The sequence below is a fragment of the Balaenoptera acutorostrata genome, chromosome 20 (genome assembly GCF_949987535.1).
Source record: "Balaenoptera acutorostrata chromosome 20, mBalAcu1.1, whole genome shotgun sequence".
Lineage (NCBI taxonomy): Eukaryota > Metazoa > Chordata > Mammalia > Artiodactyla > Balaenopteridae > Balaenoptera > Balaenoptera acutorostrata.
In genome coordinates this window covers 11,655,810-11,661,809 of record NC_080083.1, presented here as the reverse complement: position 1 = coordinate 11,661,809, position 6,000 = coordinate 11,655,810, and the positions used below count along the sequence as shown (strand labels likewise).

At 44.1% G+C, this 6,000-nt stretch overlaps 1 pseudogene; it reads left to right on the top strand.

Moving 5' to 3' along the window:
• Positions 1-213: 213 nt before the first annotated feature.
• LOC102999627 (proteasome maturation protein-like) lies at positions 214-619 on the top strand (annotated as a pseudogene).
• Positions 620-6,000: the final 5,381 nt, after the last annotated feature.

Sequence of the window (6,000 nt, the reverse complement as noted above, 5' to 3'; positions counted from 1 at the left end):
CTCAATAACAACAGCTTACTTTTTTTAATGGGCAAAAGATGTGAACAGACACTTCACCAAAGAAGATATATGAATGGAAAATAAGCAAATAAAATGATGTTCAACATTATTAGACCTTAGGGAAATGCAAATTAAAACCACACGAAATGGAAGTGAGCAGCGGGGCCGGCTGACAGTAATGGTGCTGAGAGGCTGTGTGCAGGGTGACTTGGGCTTGGATCTCAGCTAAAGGACAGTATTTCAGCTGAACTTTCAGCAAGTGGACATTTTGAAAGCCATGATCTTCTTTGAAAAGGTTTTTTTCTTGTGTGAAAAATGAACTTTTTCCCAGTCATCCTCTTAAACTGTCAGAAATAAAATTTCCAGCTCAACCAAGACAAAATGAATCTTTCTGCACTGAGAAACTCTGGGGTCTATTTGCTCCACTAAAATTACAAATGGAATTCAAAGCAATGCAGCATGTTCTGCACCTTCCATTTCTTCCAAGCTCAAACCTTTCACTGGATATTTGAGGAATAATGACGAGCCTATTGGATTTGAAGATATTTTTAATGACACATCACAAAGTGAACTAATGGGAGAACCACACTTGGTGGAATATAAACTCAATTTCCTGTAACGCAGTGTGCTATTCATGAAAACAGAAGGACTGCTTCTTGTGTATAGTCATCTATTTACTATAATTTCGTGTACACAACATTAAAAGTACTGACACATTAGAAAAAAAACCCCAACAAACCCACATACACATACCCGAGAGTGGCTAAAATGTTTTAAAACTGACAATGCTAAGTGTTGTCAAGCATATAGAGCAACTGGAGCTTTCATCCATTGCTGGTGGGATTGCAAAATGGTGCAGTCACTCTGGAAAGTAATTTGGTAGTTTTTTGTTTTTTTTTTAAAATCAAGTTAACCATACACTTACCATATGAACCAGAAATCCCACTCTTAGATATTAACTTAAGAGGAATAAAAACATGTATTCACACAAAGACTTGTACACAAATGTTTATAGCAGCTATATTCGTAATGATAAAAATTTGGAAACAACTCAACTCCGTCAATGGGTGAATAAATAAACTGTAGTGTATAGATACAATGAACACTACTCAGCAATAAAAAGAAAAATCTAGTAATACATGCAACAATACGAATGTTTCTTAACATTAATGCTAAGTGAAAGAAACCAAATCTGAGTGATTATTTGTTGTATGATTCCATTTATAATCTGTAAATCCTCAAAACATGATTCCTTTGGTGAAGGCAAACGTATAAGGATAGAAATCAGATTGGTGGTTGCTAAAGGCCAGAGGTAAGAGGTGAGGCAAAGGGCACAATGAACCTTTTTAGTCGAAGGAAATGTTCTTTATGCTGATTGTGGTATTGGTCAATGGTGGTACATAGTTAAAATTGGTGAATTTTACTTTAAATAAATTATACCTCAATTAATCCGATTTTTAAAATAGAATGCATGACAGACTTGCTGGCTACCACTGTTCTTTTTTTTTTTTTTAACATCTTTATTGGAGTATAATTGCTTTACAATGTTGTGTTAGTTCTACCACTGGTTTTGATAGTAAAGTGAAGACAGTTTGCTGCACTGGAAACTGGTTCCCCTAAAATCTGTTGGAAGGAAAGGATGTGTGACTGTTTCCCTTGGGCCAGATGTGAGCCATAGGAGAGCGAAGACCTGCATAGAGCGGTAATAAAACCTGTCCAAGAGCGCCACCAGGAGGGCAGCTGAGACTTAGCAGCAAGAAGCTGAAGCCTAGGCCTGCCCGTGGGCCTAGGAGAGGTCACCTGCCAGTCCAGACCAAGGATGAGACTTGTAGGTGACAGACCCGGTAATGGTGTGGGCTAGAGGGTTGGGAAGAACTTACAAAAGAGCCCCGCTAGATGAAGAGTCAGCTTTATACACATGCCAGGCCCGGGGAGATTGTGTGGCAGCTCACACAGTACTAGTCAGAATAAGACCTTTCTTGCCCCTTTCCTTCTCCCTCTCCCTTCCTCATTTCAACTCCAGACAAAGCAAAAGCAGCCTAGTGAGTGAGTGAGGAAGAGGATCTCAGGGTGTAAGAGCAGTGGGGGAATGGAAACAGGCGTTTGTCAGACGCACACGTTTCCCCTCCCCCTGCCACCACTCATGCACACTTTTTCCAGCTGCATGCTGTCTACCCAAAACAGATCGGGAAGGTGCAAGGGAGACATTTTTAACCTTAAACTTTTAAGTTTTTTGACTTGTACTTTTTTTGCATTTTTTATTGTGGTAAAATATACATAACATAAAATTTACCATTTTAACCATTTTAAAATGTATAATTCAGTGGAACGGAGTACACTTACATTGTTATGTATCCATCTCCAGAGGATTTTCTTCACCCCCAACTGAAACTAAAGAACTAAAAATAGAACTACCATATGATCCAGCAATTCCACTTCTGGGTATTTACCAGAAGAAAACAAAAGCACTAATTCAAAAAGATACATGCACCCCTACCTTCATTGCAGCATTATTTACAATAGCCAAGACATAGAAAAAACCCAAGTGCCCATCAACAGACAACTGGTTTAAGAAGATGTGGTATAAATATATACAATGGAATATTATTCAGCCATAAAAAAGAATGAAATCTTGCCACTTGTGACAACATGGATGGACCTAGAGGGTATTATGCTAAGTGAAATAAGTCAGACAGAGAAAACAAATACTACATGATTCCACTTATATGTGGAATCTAAAAAAAAAACCAGACAAACAAAACAGAAACAGACTCATAAATACAGAGAATAAATGGGTGATTGCCAGAGAGGAGGAGAGTGGGGGAATGGACAAAATAGGTGAAGGGCATTAAGAGGTACAAACTTCCAGCTATAAATAAATAATTCAGGGGTTTCCCTGGTGGCGCAGTGGTTAAGAATCTGCCTGCCAATGCAGGGGACACGGGTTTGAGCCCTGGTCTGGGAAGATCCCACATGCCGCGGAGCAACTAAGCCTGTGTGCCACAACTACTGAGCCTGCGCTTTACAGCCCGCGAGCCACAACTACTGAAGCCTGCAAGCCACAACTACTGAAGCCTGCGCGCCTAGAGCCTGTGCTCCGCAACAAGAGAAGTCACTGCAATGAGAAGCCCACACACCGCAACGAAAAGTAGCCCCCGCTAGTTGCAACTAGAGAAACCCCACATGCAGCAACGAAGACCCAATGCAGCCAAATAAATAAATAAATAAATAATTCATTGGGATGTAATGCACAGCATAGGGAATATAGTCAATAATACTGTAACAACTCTGTATGTTGACATATGGCAACCAGACTTATGGTGATCATTTCATAAAACATAAAAATATTGAATCACTATGTTGTACACCTGAAACAAGTATTGTATGTAAATTATAATTCCATTTAAAAAATAAAGATATACAGTCTGGGGCTAATACAACAGGTTGAAAAGTCCTCAAAGCACAGGCTCCTTACCATACCATCCTAGTGTAGCTCCAACATCCCCATGGTCTAGGTCTAGAGTCTGGGTCCAGGCAGGAAGAAAGAGAAAAGGCAAAGCCTTTTGGAAAGATGGGGGAAATTGTCACTCAATCATTTTCTGTGTTCTGTGGTTCGGAAGAGTGTCCTGATTGACAAAACCTGTTCTAAAAGACCAAGAAGCCAGAAGCATGGCAATGTCTCTTGGAAGGGCCAAACTGGTCCATGATCCTCATCTCCAAATACTGAAGTCACTCACACAAATGAAAAGACCTGAGATCAGTTATCTAACTGGCTGAACTTAGGCCACATGTGTGCTTTGTCAAACACAATCCTATGGGATAATTGTGGTTAAGCAAAAATTGGAGGGAGAGCTCCTTTGCCCAAAGCAGGATGTCTGGGAACAGAGCTTCACCAACAGTCTCTCTCTGTAGCGTTCCCCAGGGGACCCCAGGGAGCACAGTTTGAAAACCACTTATCCATCGTCCTCATTGTACAGATGGGAAAACTGAGGCCTGGGAAGTGGCAGGGGTGTGCACCAGGTGATTTGGGGCAGAGGTGGCAAGGGATCACAGGCTCCAACTCTTACGAAGAGCTCTCCCATCCAGCAAAAGAGCTTTACAATTTGTAACGCATTTTCACTGACAGGATCTCAAATGAAGAAACGAGGGCATAGAAGCAGGAATTGACTCGCCAGAGGGCACATGGCTAATGAGTGACCGAGGCTTAACTGGATCTCAGGCTTTCAGATCCTGAAACCAGGATCTGTTGCCTGAAAGTATTTTTACTTCAAATTCATCTATGAATTTTGGCAAGCCTTTAAAAAATGTAAAAATTAGGAAGAATCTCACTTACTCCCTTGAAGTGGGAGGATTCGCTTGTTCATCTAACTGTAGCTGGGTTGTTACATTCTCCATAGAGAAGCTACTATAGATCTCGATGCCTCCAGCAATGCCCCCTGCACAGGGAAACCCACTGAATCTTCGGCCAGTCAGCAAAGGTATACTCATAGCTATTGCACATCATTGGTGTGTGTGTGTTGGGTGGGGTGGGGTTATTTGTTTGTTCAGTAACATCAAATACTTGCTGGGCTCCAATTTACAGTGTCAGGGACTGTGTTAGGCTGAGATTAGAGATGAATTAGACAGAGCTTCCTGTCCTCGTGTAACTCAATCCAGAGGCAGACGGTACACTTAAACCACAAAGTCATTTTAGATAGTGGGAATTGTGGTGATGGAAATACGATGATGAGATACCAGTGACAGGACGGGCTGCCACTTTAGATTGAGTGATGGGAGAAGGCCTTTTGGATGAGCTGAGATAAAGGTGAACAACAAGAAGGTGGCAGTCATGTGAGTATCTGGGGAAAACAATCTCATTTGGCCTTTTTAGTGAACCGAGAAAAGGCCAATGTGGCTGGAGAAAAGGGGAAGGTGGTACAAGAAGAGCCCAGGGAGGTGGACTGGGGTCACATCATGTAAGACCCTGTAGACCACGGTCAAGTTCAAGTTCTGGAGAAAGGCAGGTAATTAGGCAGGGGCGACCTAGGTGGGGGTTCCCAGGAGGCAGCTGAAGAGCGGTCCAAGTCCATTCATTGAAATGCTCCCGCGAGTGAGCGGCGCGGCCCGAAGCTTTGGCTCTAGCCAATCAGAGCCTGGGGGCGGGGCCAGAGCCAGCAGCTAGTCGGCGACCCCTGTGGCCCACCTGTTCCTTGTCGCTTCTAACTCCCACCTCCTCAAATGAGACTGGCTGTTCTCCGGTTTCCTCGACCACCACGAAAGGAAACCCTGGTCTTCAGCGTCCGGGCCCCTGAAGGAAGCAGGCGGACACTGGCTCCCACCCGCAGGGATCGCTTTCCCCGGTGTCTGGTCTTGTCTGCGGTGGGGGGTCGAGGCGGCGGCCAGGAGGCCAGCTGGGGGCGTAGCACGGAGCTTGATGAGCCCCCGAGCCAGAGGGGCCGCAGGAGCCCGAGGTGGGAGGCCACGGGACAGCCCTGTGGCCTGACCCTCGCAGGAGAGACCTGCAGCTTGCTTTTTTTCCGCTTAGTACGTCTTGAAAGGTGTCCACGTGGAGACATGAAGACCCACCTCCGTCTTTAAATTGCTGCATGATGCAGAATTACCAGTGCTAGGTCACCCACTCCCAAGCTAATGGACTCTTTAGTTGATTTTACTTTTCTGCTATAACTAATGGTCCTTCAGGAAACATCTTTGTCATTCTTCTTGTACCTGCATTTCTCTAAAGTTGTCTAATTCCTCAGTCACAGGTAGGCCATCAGTTACATAGGTGAGTGGCAAAGTTAGGCTGTGACTTAGAAGGTTCCCCCTGGGGAGGAGGGGAAGGGGATTGGATAAATTCCCTAGGAATGGCTGTGGCCGACAAAGCACAAAGGCCTTGGGGTTAGACATGCTTTTGCTTCCAGTTTTGCTACTTATTGAAGACTGGTAGGCGAGACCCCCAGCCCCCGGGGCCTTATTTTCCTCATCTGTGAAGAGGGGACACTGGGGTGGTGGTGAGAGGGG